Source organism: Aotus nancymaae, unplaced genomic scaffold, assembly GCF_030222135.1.
Source record: "Aotus nancymaae isolate 86718 unplaced genomic scaffold, 86718_ANA_hifiasm-v0.15.2.pri h1tg000028l, whole genome shotgun sequence".
Taxonomy (NCBI): domain Eukaryota; kingdom Metazoa; phylum Chordata; class Mammalia; order Primates; family Aotidae; genus Aotus; species Aotus nancymaae.
In genome coordinates, this window is record NW_026988441.1 from 2,950,828 (window position 1) to 2,966,065 (window position 15,238).

Sequence of the window (15,238 nt, forward strand, 5' to 3'; positions counted from 1 at the left end):
CCGGGCGTGGTGGCTCACACCTGTCATCCCAGCACTGTGGGAGCCTGAGGGGGGCAGATTGCCTGAGGTCAGGAGTTCAAGACCAGCCTGGCCAACACAGCAAAACCCCATTTCTACTAAAAATATAGAAATGATCCAGGTGTGGTGGTGTTGCACGCCTGTTGTCCCAGCTACTTGGGAGGCTGAGGCAGGAGAATCACTTCAGCCTGGGCAGCGGAGGTTGCAGTGAGCTATTGCGCCACTGCACTCCAGCCTGGGCAACAGAGCGAGACCCTGTCTCAAATATAAACACATGAAGAACACAGAGATAAATGGGGCAAAGAAACATGTCCACTCAGAGATCTAAGGATTTAAGCTTCTGCCATAGAATTCCTCCACTGGCAGAGAGTTCCCCAACACACTGTTTGAAGGTGTAGCTTCCTTGTTGCCCAGCTGAGCACCCCCTGTGTAATCCCAGCACTTTGGGTGGCCAAGGCAGGCAGATCATGAGGTCAAGAGATCGAGACCATCCTGGCCATCCTGGTGAAACTCTGTCTCCACTAAAAATATGAAAATTAGCTGGGCATGGTGGCTCATGCCTGTAGTCCCAGCTACTTGGGAGGGTGAGGCAAGAGAATGGCTTGAACCTGGGAGGTGGAGGTTCCAGTGAGCCAAGATCATGCCACTACACTCCCCTCTGGGTGACAGAGCAAGACTCCATTTAAAAAAAAAAAAAAAAAACAGTTCCCACCCATCTGGATGTTTTTGCTATTTTCTCCACAGTCCAGGGCTCTTCCCTGGCTCCAACGTGGTCAGAAATAGATGACAGGTCAGAAATAGACTCCTATGTATAAAAAGACTGGAGCATGACGTGCTGGAGCTTTCTAGAGTCCCAGCTATGATTCAGTAGGAAAAAAGACATTACAGATAGATCGAGGACAATATTTCACAAATTCCTCCCTGACTGCAGAATGCTTCAGCAGCACTGCAGTATGTGGACATCAAGCTCTCTTTTAAGAACTACTGAATCGAAAACACATGAGTAGTAAACAGGGAACTGCATATCTTTAGTCTCCCAGAAGGTTCTGTTTTTGTTTTTGTTTTTTCAGACAGTCTCACTCTGGGCTGGAGTGCAGTGGCACGTTCTTGGCTCACTGCAACCTTTGTCTCTGCAGTTCAAGCGATTCTCTTACCTGAGCCTTTCTAGTAGCTGAAATTGTAGGCGTGCGCCACCATGCCCAGCCAATTTTTGTATTTTTCATAGGAACGGAGTTTCACCATGTTGACCAGGATGGTCTCGATCTCTTGACCTTGTGATCCACCCGCCTCAGCCTCCCAAAGTGCTGGGATTACAGGTGTGAGCCACCACGCTTGGCTGCCACAAGGTTGATGCCTACTTTATTTCTAGAACCCTCACTGAGGTAGCCTGAAGAATGCAGAACATCTAAACAAATGGGACAGTTAAAGTCCAGATGCTACATTATGAAGCTTCTCATTTCAAAATCAATTCAGCTTCCATTTTAGTCAAGCAAGGATGCGGCTCCCAGGATGGTGATCAGTTCGAAGTGAAAGTCTGTGAGAGTGTGCATCGTGTGAGAGGACGGGAGGAAAAGAGTCAAAACCCACACCACTAGAGTGCACGTTAACGAACTTTAAGAAAGGCTTGTGACCGGGCGCGGTGGCTCAGGCCTGTAATCCCAGGACTTTGGGAGGCCGAGGTAGGTGGATCACGAGGTCAGGAGTTTGAGACCAGGCTGGCCAAGATGGTGAAACCCCGTCTCTACTAAAAATACAAAAATTAGCCGGGCACGTTGATGGATGCCTGGAATCTCAGCTATTCAGGAGGCTGAAGAAAGAGAATCGTTTGAACCCGGGAGGCGAAGGTTGCAGTGAGCCGAGATCATGCCGTTGCACTCTAGCCTGGGCAACAGAGTGATACTCCACCTCAAAAAAAAAAAAAAAAAAAAGGCTTCTCAGGAGACTATGGAGTTAAATTGTCCCCTCAGAAGTTAAGGACCTTGTGTGAGCTAGAATGGCCTTCCTTTGGGGTCGGATGGCCGGCCACAGGAACGATAGACAAACCATTGGCCGAGTGTTTAGGGCGGTGACGAGGGCATCCAGATCAGTTTCCATATATTGATTTATGGCTAAATATAGCCCAGACATGCCCTAAGTGGTTGAAATCTTGCCTAGCCGCCTACTACAAAGCCTTAGTGGCACGGACAGGGACAGAGGAGGCCAAGGAACCGACAGACCCCAAGCCCACGAGGGAAGAGACTAACAGACAAGAGGTACCAGAGAAACCGATTTCACAGGCTCCCCTGAAGAAAGAGCAGTCCCACCCCTTCCGCTCCAGTACACCCATCCCTAGCACACCCGAGGCAAGGTGAACGGCGAGGAGCAGGCGCTCGTGCTGTGCAGGCCGAGGTGCAGGGGCTCACGTGGAGTCAGACTCACAGGGGAGTGGGAGCTCGACACCTCCCCCTCATAAGGAAACGAGAGAAACAAAAAGTGACGTGGCCAGTTGTCTCCGATCTGACCATACTTGGGTTTTCCAGGTGCTTCTCCGTGAAACATGGGCAGGGGCAGGTTCATGGTGGGCAAATGTGGGTAACGCCCCATATAGGCACCGAGGAATGAGAGCTAAGCAGAACCTTGGCACAGTTAGGGCTTGAGGAATATCTCACTTTATAGTGTTACTACTCAGCTATTTCCTTTTATATAATCCTTTATGCAATCATATATTAGTTTATAGAAATAGGGCTTGAAGAATCCCTTTATATAATCCTCTATATATAATCATATAATAGTTGAATAGTATGAGTGCCTAAAGGATATTTCCCTACACACACATATATAATTATATCTTAGTTCATAATCGGAGGAATGCCTGGAGTGGACACAGTACAGAGCAAGAATTAAGGAATAAGCAGCTTATAATCAGAGGAATGCCTAGAGCAGACACAGTGCAGAGCATGATTTAAGGGAAAACAGTTATACCAGGACAAGAACCCATGGCCCAGGCGGCAGCGTTCAGTATCGTAAAGATACCTGCTGTATGGCAGGCTTGGGGCAAGAGCCACTCCTCCTGATAAAGGAGTTGTAGGACCTTGCTCCAGTTCTTATGGAAGGCTGCCCTCAGACCGGTAATCCACCTTGGTGACTGTGAACTTTATCAGCTCTTGCTACTGTGCTGCTCGAAAAGCATCTTCCCATAGAACTCATTGGAAGCTGACAGCGGGTGGCGGTACACCCTGACAGCTCTGTCACTGCTATGTGACTTAAAGCATCCTCCTATAAATCTTCTTAGAAGTAGTTTGCCCATAGATACAAGTATTGCACGCTGTACCCTCTTCACTGCGCATGGCCCACCTTCAAGCCTCAGTGACCTAATGGGGGTGGACCCCATTTTTATTGCTCACGACCCTATCACTATCCTTAAAGATGATTTCACTCACTGCCCTGCCCCCAACCTATACACAATAAATACTCATGCTTCTGGACGTTTGGGGCCTCGCCTGACTCCGCTCATAGGTGGCGTGGCCCCCCGAGCCCAGCTGCATTTTCTTTGTACTTCTGCGTGCTGTCTCTTTATTTCTCAGATCCTGCGCCCCAGCACAGCATAAGGCTCACCCCACGACCCTGTGGGGCCATCAGCCCTACAGGCAAAGAGTCTTTATCCATTAGCCCTCTTCCACTGCTGACCTGAATTGGAAACGACACACTCCCTCCTTCATGGAGAAGCCCCAAGTACCCACTGATCTAACACAGTCCATCTTTGCTACTTATAACCCTAACTGGCCGCACTGCCGGGAACTGCAGTTAACGTTGTTTACTACTGAAGAGCACAGGAGAAAAAAACAAGCAGCTCTCCAGTGGTTAGAAAATAATGCACCAGCAGGCACTGGTGCCCTGCAGTATGCAATGCAACCTTTCCCTCAGGTAGACCCTAAGTGGACGAAGGCAGGCAGCAAGAAGGTAATAAATACAGACGAAGTCTCAGAGGTCTGCCAAAACCCTGATGAAAGCCCAGGCGAATTTTCTGAGAGGCTCTGTGAAGCATACCAGCTTTATACCCCATTTGAACCAGAAGCCCCCGCCAACCAATGTATGATGAATGTGGCTTTTGTCAGCCAGGCACAAGGAGACATCAGGACGAAGCTACAGAAGCTAGAAGGATTTGAGGGCAAGGATGCTACTGAGCTCACACAGGTGGCTACAAAGGTGTTTTACAATTGACAGGAAGAGGCTGGAAGAAAAGCAAGGCACAAGGCAGAAGAAAAGGCAGCCTCGTTAGTGGCCTCCTTACTTGAGAGGTGAGCTGGTGTAACGAGAGGATGGGAAAAGGTCAGGGAAGAGGGCGTGGGAGAGTCGTAGTCAGACAGAAGTCTGAAACTCAACCCAGACTAGAGAGATCAGTGTGCGATGTGCAAGAAGAAAGGACACTGGAAAAATGAGTGCCCTGATACTGATCAGGTACCCCCATACAGGCACTGGCTTTACCCCCATGCAATACCTAGACTAGCAGCAGCAAGCCCGCAGGCCCCAAGTAATCGGGATACAGACTTAATTGGCTTGGCTGGGGTAGACAGCTATAAGGACTGAAACAGACCAGGCTCCATTTCCCTAGGCCCTGGCAACCTAGGGTCATGGTAAAGGTGGGGAGCCAGCAAATAAATTTTACAGTAGATACAGGTGCCGAGCGTTCAGGGGGGCTACTGTCTAAAACTTTTACCACCATTATTGGGGCAACAGGAGTGTCAGAAAAAAGACCCTTCTGCTAGTCAAAAAGATGTGTTATTGGAGGGCAGGAGGTCCAGCATGTGCCCCGTCCCTTTGTTACAAAGGGATCTGCTTCAAAAGTGACAAGCACAGATTTCCTTTAAACCAGAGGGGAACATGACTCTAGATTTTAACCAAGAGCTATGGTAGTAGCCCTCACAGCAGCACAAGCAAAGAGCAGCGGCTGTTTGCTAAGGATTGGAAGGGCCCATAAAGCAGTCCTGGAGGCTGGTGGAGGAAGTCCTACTGCCAGGGCCAATGAGTGGATTTCCAGAAGTACAGGCTGAAGATACTCCACCTGGGTCAGCCATAAACCATGCTCCGGTGATAGTGGAACGAAAAACAGGAGTCACCCCAGTCCGGCTGCGCCAGTGTCCTATAACCCAGGGAGTTATCCTAGGCAGAGAAAAGCTTCTAGGACGGCTCAGAAAACAGCATTCTGGTGCCATGTCAGTCACCTTGGAATACTCTGCTCTTACCAGTGCCACTACCCAATGATGGGTTATCTGCCTCCCATGATTATAGGTCAGTACAGGACTTACAAACTGTAAACCAGCCTACAGTAACTATTCACCCAGAAGTTCCAAACCCATACACTCCACTCTCACTAATCCCCTCCGATGGAGCGTGGTTCACTGTTTTAGACTGAAAACATGCCTTCTTTTGCCTCTGCCTCGCACCAGTCAGTCAAACCCTATTTCCTTTTCAATGGGGAAGTTTCCAACTTACTTGGACCAGGCTTCCCCAAGGGTTCAAGAACTCCCCCACGATCTTCGGTGAGGCCCTAGCATCTGACCTTCATGCCTACACCCCACCAAATAAAGACCGTGCACTGCAGTACAAAGATCATTTTCTTTTAGCAGCCCCCACTTTAGAGGACTGTCCCAACGGAACCCAGGACCTCCTTTACCTTCTAGGGAAGGCAGGGTATAAAGTATCCAGAAAGAAAGCCCAGATCTGTTGTGCGAGCAACACACACTTGAGTCTGTCAGAAAGCAAGGGTAACGTATGCTAGGTGGCACACGCAAGGAAGCTGTCTGTGGCATTCTAGCCCCAACCTCCCCACAAGTGAAAGAGATCTGGGGGCAGCAGAGTTTTGCCGTATTTTGATTCCAAATTTCTCACTAATGGCAAAACTGTGATATGAAGCCACCAACGCGAGGGAAAAGGAACCCTGCATCTGAGGACCTGAGCAACAAGCAGCATTTAATGCAATCAAAACAGCTCTAGTTAGGGCCTCGCCTTGGGACTGCCGGACATAACTAAGCCCTTCTTCCTGTACGTTCGTGAGCGAAAGGGAATGGCTGTCGGCCTCTAACTCTGATTCTAGGATCATGGCACCGCCCAGCAGCCTACCTGCCTGAGCAGCTGGACTCAGTAGTTCACGGATGGCCACCCCGCTTTAAGGCTCTTGCTGCTCCAGCCATGCTCATACAGGAAGCTGGTAAATTGACCTCAGGACAGCAGTTAACCGTACGGGCGCCAGAGTCTGTCCCGACGCTAATGGATCAAAGAGGGCATCACTGGCTGTCAAATCCCAGAATGACCCAATACCAGGGACTCTTCTGTGAAAATCCCCGAAAACTTTAAGAACTGTAAACACTCTTAACCCTGCTACCTCGCTCCCATTAGAGCCAGGAGCTTCCCTTCATGGCTGTATACAAACAGAAGATGATGTCTTCTCCAGAAGGAAAGGTCACAGATTGCCTCCTCCAGAATCCAGATGCTGAATACTTTGCAAATAGCAGCACCTTTGGGACAGGAGGAGCCGGGTGGGCTGGATATGCAGTTGTAACTGTAGATTCCATAGCAGAGGCCCAAAACCTGCCAACAGGAACATCAGCCCAGAGAGCAGAATTAACAGCCTCAAAAGAGCACTGCTGCTCAGGGTAAAAGGGCCAACACACACACTCAACGGAGGCTTCTGCTATACTGCACGTACACGGGCGCATATACCAAGAAAGAGGACTCTTAACTGCCCGAGGAACAAGTGTGACATACCCAGAAGAGATCTCGCAACTTTTAAATGCAGTATGGGAACCAGAAAGAAACAGCTGTTGCACACTGCTGAGGCCATGAGAAAGATGAAATCCCAGAGGCCAAAGGAAAGAGGAAAGCGGATGCGGAAGCTAGGCGTGCAGCCATGAATACCCAAGAGGCAGCCTGTGCCACGCCTCTCCTCCCGAACCCTGGCCTCTAGAGGGGCCAAATTACTTTCCAAATGAGAAGCCCCGGTTTGCTCAAGAAAATACAGCCTGTACTAAAGAAGGATGGTGGCAATTCTCAGACACAAGGTTAGCTGTTCCTGAAGTAACAGCCCCCAGGTTTGTAAAACAATTCCACCAAGAAACTCGGATGAGAAAGACAGCACTGGAAACGCTGGTGGGTGCCACGGCTCACTGTCATCTCCCAAGCTGTTCGTGAATAATGCTTAGTCCGTGCTCAGAACAACCCCGGGCAAAGGCCAACCTGGCCCCCAGGAATTCAAGGAGTAGGGGCAGCCCCTTGTGAAAAGTTGCCTGGAGATTTCACAGAGTTGCCCCGGGCAGGAGGCTATCACTATATGTTAGTATCTGTCTGTACCTACTCAGGTTGGGTAAAGGCTTTCCCCACCAGGACAGAAAAGGCACGAGAAGTAACTAGATTATTATTAAAAGAGATTATTATCCCCAGATTTGGGCTACCCTCAACTATAGGATCCGACAATGGGCCAGCATTTGTAGCTGACAGTGTCCAAGACCTAACACTGCTGTGGAAAATTCACTGGCAATGGCATACGGCCTGTTGCCCACAGAGCTCAGGAAAAACTGAGGGTGTGAATCGAACGCTCAAACAACTGTTAACGAAATTCTGCCAGGAAACCCAGCTGCGAGGAGATCACGTCTGCCCATGGTCCTCCTCCGAATCAGGTGTACCCCCACCAAACAGACCGGGTATTCACCCTATGAAATTTTGGTCAGCCGGCCATCACCAATCATCACCCAAATTAAAGGAGACATGAGAGCGTTAGGAAAACTAACCCCTAAGAAAGCAAATGCAGGCCTTAGGCACGACGATGTAAGAAATATGAGGCTGGGTTCATGACAAATTACCCATCAGCCTAACAGACCCAGGACATCCCTTCAAACCTGGAGACTCAGTTGGGTTAAAAAGTGGAACCTGACTACCTGAGGGCCAACTTGGGATGGGCCACATATTGTCATTTTGTCCACCCCAACTGCTGTTAAGGTTGCAGGCGTCGTGCCCTGAATTCATCACAGCCGGTGAAAATCCACAGCAGCCCACGAGAAGTGGACCAGTGAGCACGATCCTGAACCCCCGACCAGGCTGATGCTGACGAGACCAAACTGCCAACGAAGGCAGCGGGCCTGCCCCAGCTGCATCACCAGAGGCTGACGAGCCCACGCACAACGGACGCTTGAGGACTCATCAAAAGTAAATGTGGACTGAAATGTTAAATCTCATTGCCATCTTAGGATTGTTAACTATTCTATTACTATGCGGTCATCTTTGCCAACCCTTATGTCCAAGGAAAGATCCACCCTGCCCCTGTGTAGTGGTATAGAAATGTTAATTTTTCGGTCTGGGCGCGGTGGCTCACGCCTGTAATCCCAGCACTTTGGGAGGTCGAGGCGGGTGGATCACGAGGTCAAGAGATCGAGACCATCCTGGTCAACATGGTGAAACCCCGTCTCTACTAAAAATACAAAAAATTAGCTGGGCACGGTGGCGCGTGCCTGTAATCCCAGCTACTCGGGAGGCTGAGGCAGGAGAATTGCCTGAACCCAGGAGGCGGAGGTTGCGGTGAGCCGAGATCGCGCCATTGCGCTCCAGCCTGAGTAACGAGAGCGAAACTGTCTCAGGAAAAAAAAAAAAAAAAAGAAATGTTAATTTTTATCCTACTGTCGTTAACTTCCATATCTGTACAAAAGCGCGGGCAACCGGCAGAAGAATGTACTTACTGCCTGCAAACCGCTTGGATTGCGAATACGGCAGTTAAGACGTTGCCGTATCAAACGTAAGTGTACAGGGACTCAGCTAGGGGCTTGCACTTACAATCAAACAATTTATTCCGTCTGTAACCCAGGCAATGAGCAATCTTATATGTTGTGACCCCAAGTCCATGCCTAGGACCTCATTTAAAATACAAATGGAGTCAAAAAAAGGTCCTCTTGTGAACAGAACTGAGGTCTCATCCTTCCATAAGGGAGCATTCCCTTTGTATTTTGATGGCTGCCAAGCAACATACTCAGGCATCGCCTACTCCACCTGTGGTAACCTGACCTGGGAAGGACATCATAGCACACTTTGTAAGCATGTGTGTGGGCCAAGACTTCCTCCACCTTGCTCCCCTGAACCCCGGAAAATAATTATAGGTACTGCACAACATGGTCCCCTGCGGGGTTCCCTAAATGGCAGTATTAGGAACCAGTCGCGCTTACTGAAATGCCAATGAAGCCAAACTGAGAAACGAAAACCTGCAATCCTATAAAGCTTACTACCCTAAAGCCAGATTTACCCACGTGGACTACTGGTCACCCATAATGCTGTTTATAGAAACATTCCCAACGCCTGTTTGTATATTATCAAAAAGGGAACTCAGGCTCATCCCCATCAACTTCAGCTCCAAGTTTTCAAGTCATTTTATGAAAATTATAAAAGAACTAACCCGGAGGTTTTGAACGCCCTCCAGTAGCCAGTTATCTGTTTGCTCAACGGGCTGAAAGCAGAGCTCATCATCTAGCTGTTTCTTCCTGCTGTGTCTGTGGAGGCTCTATCATGGGAGATCAACAGCCATGGGAAGCAGAAGAGTTAATGCCTCAGGAAAACTTGACCTTGACCTCCCCCCTCCCAAGCGTACACTCAAGCACTCCAGTGTTTGGCTCCTAAAAACTTCCATCGTCGGAAGGTACTGATTGACCGCTGGGGAAACACTTTGGTTAATCCAGTCAAAGAACTGGCTTGTCTAGGGCAGCAATGCTACAACCAAAGCGTAGGGAAAAGTTTGTGGTGGGGTGAGAATAAACAAGGTAAAGTGACCTCCAGATCGGACGCTACAACCCATTATCTCACTTCCCAGCTTTAAACCACTCCCGGTATCAACTCGAGGCACCCAATAGTTGGCAGGCACCCGCTGGCCTTTCGTGTATTTGCGGACAGCAAGCTACTGGCAGTTACCAGCCAACTGGACAGGGGCCTGTGCACTAGGGACAGTGAGATCGACCTTCTTCTTACTCCCCTTGCAGCTGGGAGAAGCTCTAGGATACCCGGGTTATGATGAAGTGGGAAACAGAAGTAAAAGAAGTGTAGCTATCAGAGGAGGTATAAAAATAGGAGACGGGAAAGACATTGATTGACCCCCGAAAGAATTCTTCAGTATTACGGGCGAGCTACCTGGGCACAAGATGGGTCATGGGGATACCATACTCCTGTCTATGTGCTCAATTACATTATAAGGTTACATACTTGAAATCATTACCAATTAAACGGCACAAGCTTTAGACCTGTTGGCTGTACGATGTATAAAAATGAGGAATGCCATTTACCAGAACAGACTGGCTTTAGATTATTACTTAGCCCAAAAAGGAGAGATATGTGCAAAATTTAACCTATCAAACTGCTGCTGAGAAACTGATGATAATGGATTGCTGACGCTCTGGTAGGGGGTTTAAACCTCACCTGTGTAAACAAAGTCACTGGGAAGTTTACACAGCAACTGGGCGGGGCCCACAGCGGCTCAGCAAGGCCTCTGCAGGCCAACAGTGACTCCCTTCTTGCTGGGCAGGGCATCTCAAAAAAAGGCAGAAGCCCATCAAAGACTTATAATAAGACCCCACCTTCCTGGGACAGAACACCTGGGAAAAGGGGCAGTTGTGGGTTCTGTGTCAGCAGACTTAAATGTCCCTGCCTGGCAGCTTGCAAGGGAGCAACAGATCTCCCAGCACAGCACTTGAGCTCTGATAAGGGTCTGACTGCCTCCTCAAGTGGCTCCCTGAACGCTGTTTATCCTGATTGGGAGTCACTCATACAGGAGAGCTCTGGCTGACACCTGGCGGGTACCCTTCTGGGATGAAGCTACTAGAGGAAGAAACAGGCAGCAATCTTTGCTGTTCTGCAACCCCTACAGCTGGTTCCCAGGCAAGCAGCGTGTGGAGTGGGCCTCCAGCAAACTCCAGCAGACCTGCAGCAGAGGGGTCTGTTAAAAGGAAATCTAAAAAAAAAAAAAAAAGAGGCTGGGTGCGGTGGCTCAAGCCTATAATCCCAGCACTTTGGGAGGCCGAGGCGGGTGGATCACGAGGTCAAGAGATCGAGACCATCCTGGTCAACATGGTAAAACCCCATCTCTACTAAAAATACAAAAATTAGCTGGGCATGGGGGTGCGTGCCTGTAGTTCCAACTACTCAGGAGGCTGGGGCAGGAGAATTGCTTGAACCCAGGAGGCGGAGGCTGCGGTGAGCCGAAATTGCACCATTGCACTCCAGCCTGGGTAACAACAGTGAAACTCTGTCTCAAAAAAAAAAAAATGACGAAGGGGATATCACCACCAATCCCACAGACATACAGACTACCATCAAGGATTATTACAAACACCTCAATGCACATAAACCTTGAGAAGAGCAACCCCAAGGCACATAATCGTCAGATTCACCAGGGTTGAAATGAAAGGAAAAAATGATAAGGGCAGCTACAGAGAAAGGTCGGGTTACCCACAAAGGAAAGCCCATCAGACTCACATTAGATCTCTTGGCAGAAACCCTACAAGCCAAAAATCTAGACGAAAATCTAGAGGAAATGCATAAATTCCTGGACACTTACACCAACCCTAGACTAAACCAGGAAGAAGTTGAATTGCTGAATAGATCAATAACCAGGTCTGAAATTGAGGCAGCAATTAATAACCTATCAACGAAAAAAAGTCCAGGACCAGACGGGTTCATAGTTGAATTCTACCAGAGGTATAAAGAGGAGCTGCTACCATTTCTTCTGAAATTATTCCAAACAATACAAAAAGAGGGAATCCTCCCTAACACATTTTATGAGACCAACATCATCCTGATACCAAAACCTGGCAGAGGCACAACTAAATAAGATTTCCTGCCAATATCCATGATGAGCATTAACACGAAAATCCTCAAGAAAATACTGGCAAACCAAATCCAACAGCACATCAAAAAGCTTATCCAACATGATCAAGTCAGCGTCATCCCTGGGATGCAAGGCTGGTTCAACATACGTACATCAATGAACGTAATCCATCACATAAACAGAACCAACGACAAAAACCACATGATTATCTCAATAGATGTAGAGAAGGCCTTCGACAAAATTCAACAGCCCTTTATACTAAAAACTCTCAATAAACAAGGTATCGATCGAATGTATCTCAAAATAATAAGAGCTATTTATGACAAACCCACAGCCAATATCATACTGAATGGGCAAAAACCAGAAGCATTCCTTTTGGAAACCAGCACAAGGCAAGGATGCCCTCTCTCACCACTCCTATTCAACACAGTACTGGAAGTTCTGGCCAGGGCAATCAGGCAAGAAAAAGAAATAAAGGCATTTAATTAGGAAAAAAGGAAGTCAAATTTCCTCTATATGCAGACAACATGATTGTATATTTAGAAGACCCCATGGTCTCAGTCCAAAATCTCCTTAAGCTCATAAGCAGCTTCAGCAAAGTCTCAGGATACAAAATCAATGTGCAAAAATCACAAGCATTCCCATATACCAATAACAGACAAACAGAGAGTCAAATTATGAGTGAACTCCCATTCCCAATTGCTACAAAGAGAATAAAATACCTAGGAATACGACTAACAAGGGATGTAAAGAAGCTCTTCAAGGAGAACTACAAACCACTGCTCAAGGAAATGAGATGACAAAAACAGATAAAAAAAATCATTCCATGCTCATGGTTATGAAAAATCAATATTGTGAAAATGGCCATACTGCCCAAAGTAATTTAGAGATTCAATGCCCCATCAAGCTGCCATTGACTTTCTTCACAGAATTGGAAAAAACCACCTTAAACTTCATATGGAACCAAAAAAGAGCCTGCATATTGAAGACAATCCTAAGCAAAAAAAAAAAAAAAAAAAAAAAGCTGGAGGCATCACACTTCCTGACTTCAAACTATATGACAAGGCTACAGTAATCAAAACAGCATAGTACTAGTACCAAAACAAAGATATAGACCAATGGAACAGAACAGAGGACTCAGAAATAACATCACACACTTACAACCATCTGATCTTTGACAAACCGGACAAAAACAAGCAACAGAGAAAGGATTCCCTATTTAATAAATGGTGCTGGGAAAACTGGCTAGCCATATGTAGAAAGCTGAAACTGGATCCCTTCCTTACACCTACACAAAAATTAACTCCAGATGGATTAAAGATTTAAACATAAGACCTAACACCATAAAAATTCAAGAAGAAAACCTAGGCAATACCATTCAGGACATAGGCATAGGCAAGAACTTCAGGACGAAAACACCAAAAGCAATGGTAACAAAAGCCAAAATAAACAAATGGGATCTAATTAAACTTAAGACCTTCTGCACAGCAAAAGAAACTATCATTAGAGTCAACTGGCGACCAACATAATGGAAAATTTTTTTGCAATCTACCCATCCGACAAGGGCTAATATCCAGAATCTACAAGGAACTTAAACAAATTTACAAGAAAAAAACAACCCCATCAAAAAGTGGGCAAAGGATATAAACACACTTTTCAAAAGAAGACATTTATGCAGCCAACAAACATATGAAAAAAAGCTCATCATCGTTTTTTATTAGAAAAATGCAAATCAAAACCACAATGACATAGCATCTCACACCAGTCACAATGGCAATCTTTAAAAAAATGAGGAGACAGATGCTGGAGAGGATGTGGAGAGACAGGAACGCTTTTACACTGCTGGTGGGAGTGTAAACTAGTTCAAGCATTGTGGAAGACAGTGTGGCGATTCCTCAAGAATCTAGAATTAGAAATACCATTTAACACAGCAATCCCATTACTGGCCATACACCCAAAAAATTATAAATCATTCTATTATGAAGACACACACACACGTATGTTTATTGCAGCACTGTTCACAAGAGCAAAGACTTGGAACCAACCCAAAGGCCCATCAGTGATACACTAGATAAGGAAAATGTGGCACATATGCACCATGGAATACTATGCAGTCATAAAAAAGAATGAGTTTATGTCCTTTACAAGGACATGGATGAAGCCGGGAACCATCATTCACAACAAACTGACACAAGAACAGAAAAGCAGACACCGCCATGTTCTCACCCGTAAGGGCATGTGGAACAACAGGAACGCACGGACACGAGGAGGGGACTATCACACACCAGAGCCTGTCAGGAGGTGGGGGCTAGGGAAGAGATAGCTGGGTGGGGGGATACGGGAGGGATGGCATCAGAAGAGTTACCTAATGTAGATGACGGGGTGATGGATGCGGCAAGCCACCGTGGCACACGTATACCTCTGTAACAAACCTGCACGTTCTGCACATGTACCCCAGAACTTAAGTATAATTTAAAAAAATAAATAAAATAAAAAATTTAAAAAGGAAATTGACGATAATGGACAAGTAGTCATGGAAATTACAGCCAGGATGTGAAAACTAGCTCACGTTCCAGTTCAGACATGGTAAGGGTGGTCACTAGATTCCCTCTTCAGAGAATGACGTTTATAGTTTGGAGAGGTTAAAAGCCTGATAGGAGGAGGAGGAGTCATTAGGAGGATGCGTAATACTTCCTTGCCTCTTACCCCTCCTGACTGAAAGTATTCAGTCAATTATAAAAGCAATAGTAGCGAAGCAAACCACCAGTCAATTAATGGCATTTACTAAGTACCAGCCTGTACCCGAAAAAGGAACAGAACTACCTCAGAATGACATGTGTGATAGTGGTGCTTTCTGGGGGCTTACCTAAGGTGTGATCATTTAGCTAAACCCAACTGTTAGCACATGTCTGCACGGAACAAGCTCAAAGAAAGCAAGTATGACATTAAGAGCCCCAAAAGCCTTAATAACCCCATCTTTCCAAGAAGGCAACTTGACAGGGTAGCCGCTTCAAAGTGGGTAATAGCTCTGTTCCTGGACCCACAGTGCTCTGTGGGTCTGCCCTCAAGAGCCTTCCAACCTTCAAACCGTCACCCTAATTGGCCTCGGGCAGATGGCTGGTTAGCCAAAGACGGGTAAGAATCCTCAGAGGAGGGGCAACCTAAGACAGGCACAGTCGAGAAGGGGCCATCAGGAGCCAAGGGAGAGTTGATCTTGTGCCTTTCATGGCAGGAAAGGAGCTTCTGATCTAAAAGGATCTAATGCTATACGTTCACCATGAGCTAACACCCCAGCCTACTGTCAATCATCAAGTCAAGGTATGAAGGCAATCTTAAAGACTTTCCTTAAAAGGATCTACAATGCACTTGATTAACCCTTCCGCCCAGACA

At 47.0% G+C, this 15,238-nt stretch overlaps 1 protein-coding gene across 8 annotated transcripts in view; it reads right to left on the reverse strand.

Annotated features, from left to right (window-relative positions):
• ZNF83 (zinc finger protein 83) overlaps positions 1-15,238 on the reverse strand; it is a 90,817-nt gene that overhangs the window by 9,263 nt on the left and 66,316 nt on the right. The gene's annotated exons all lie outside the window — the stretch shown is intronic.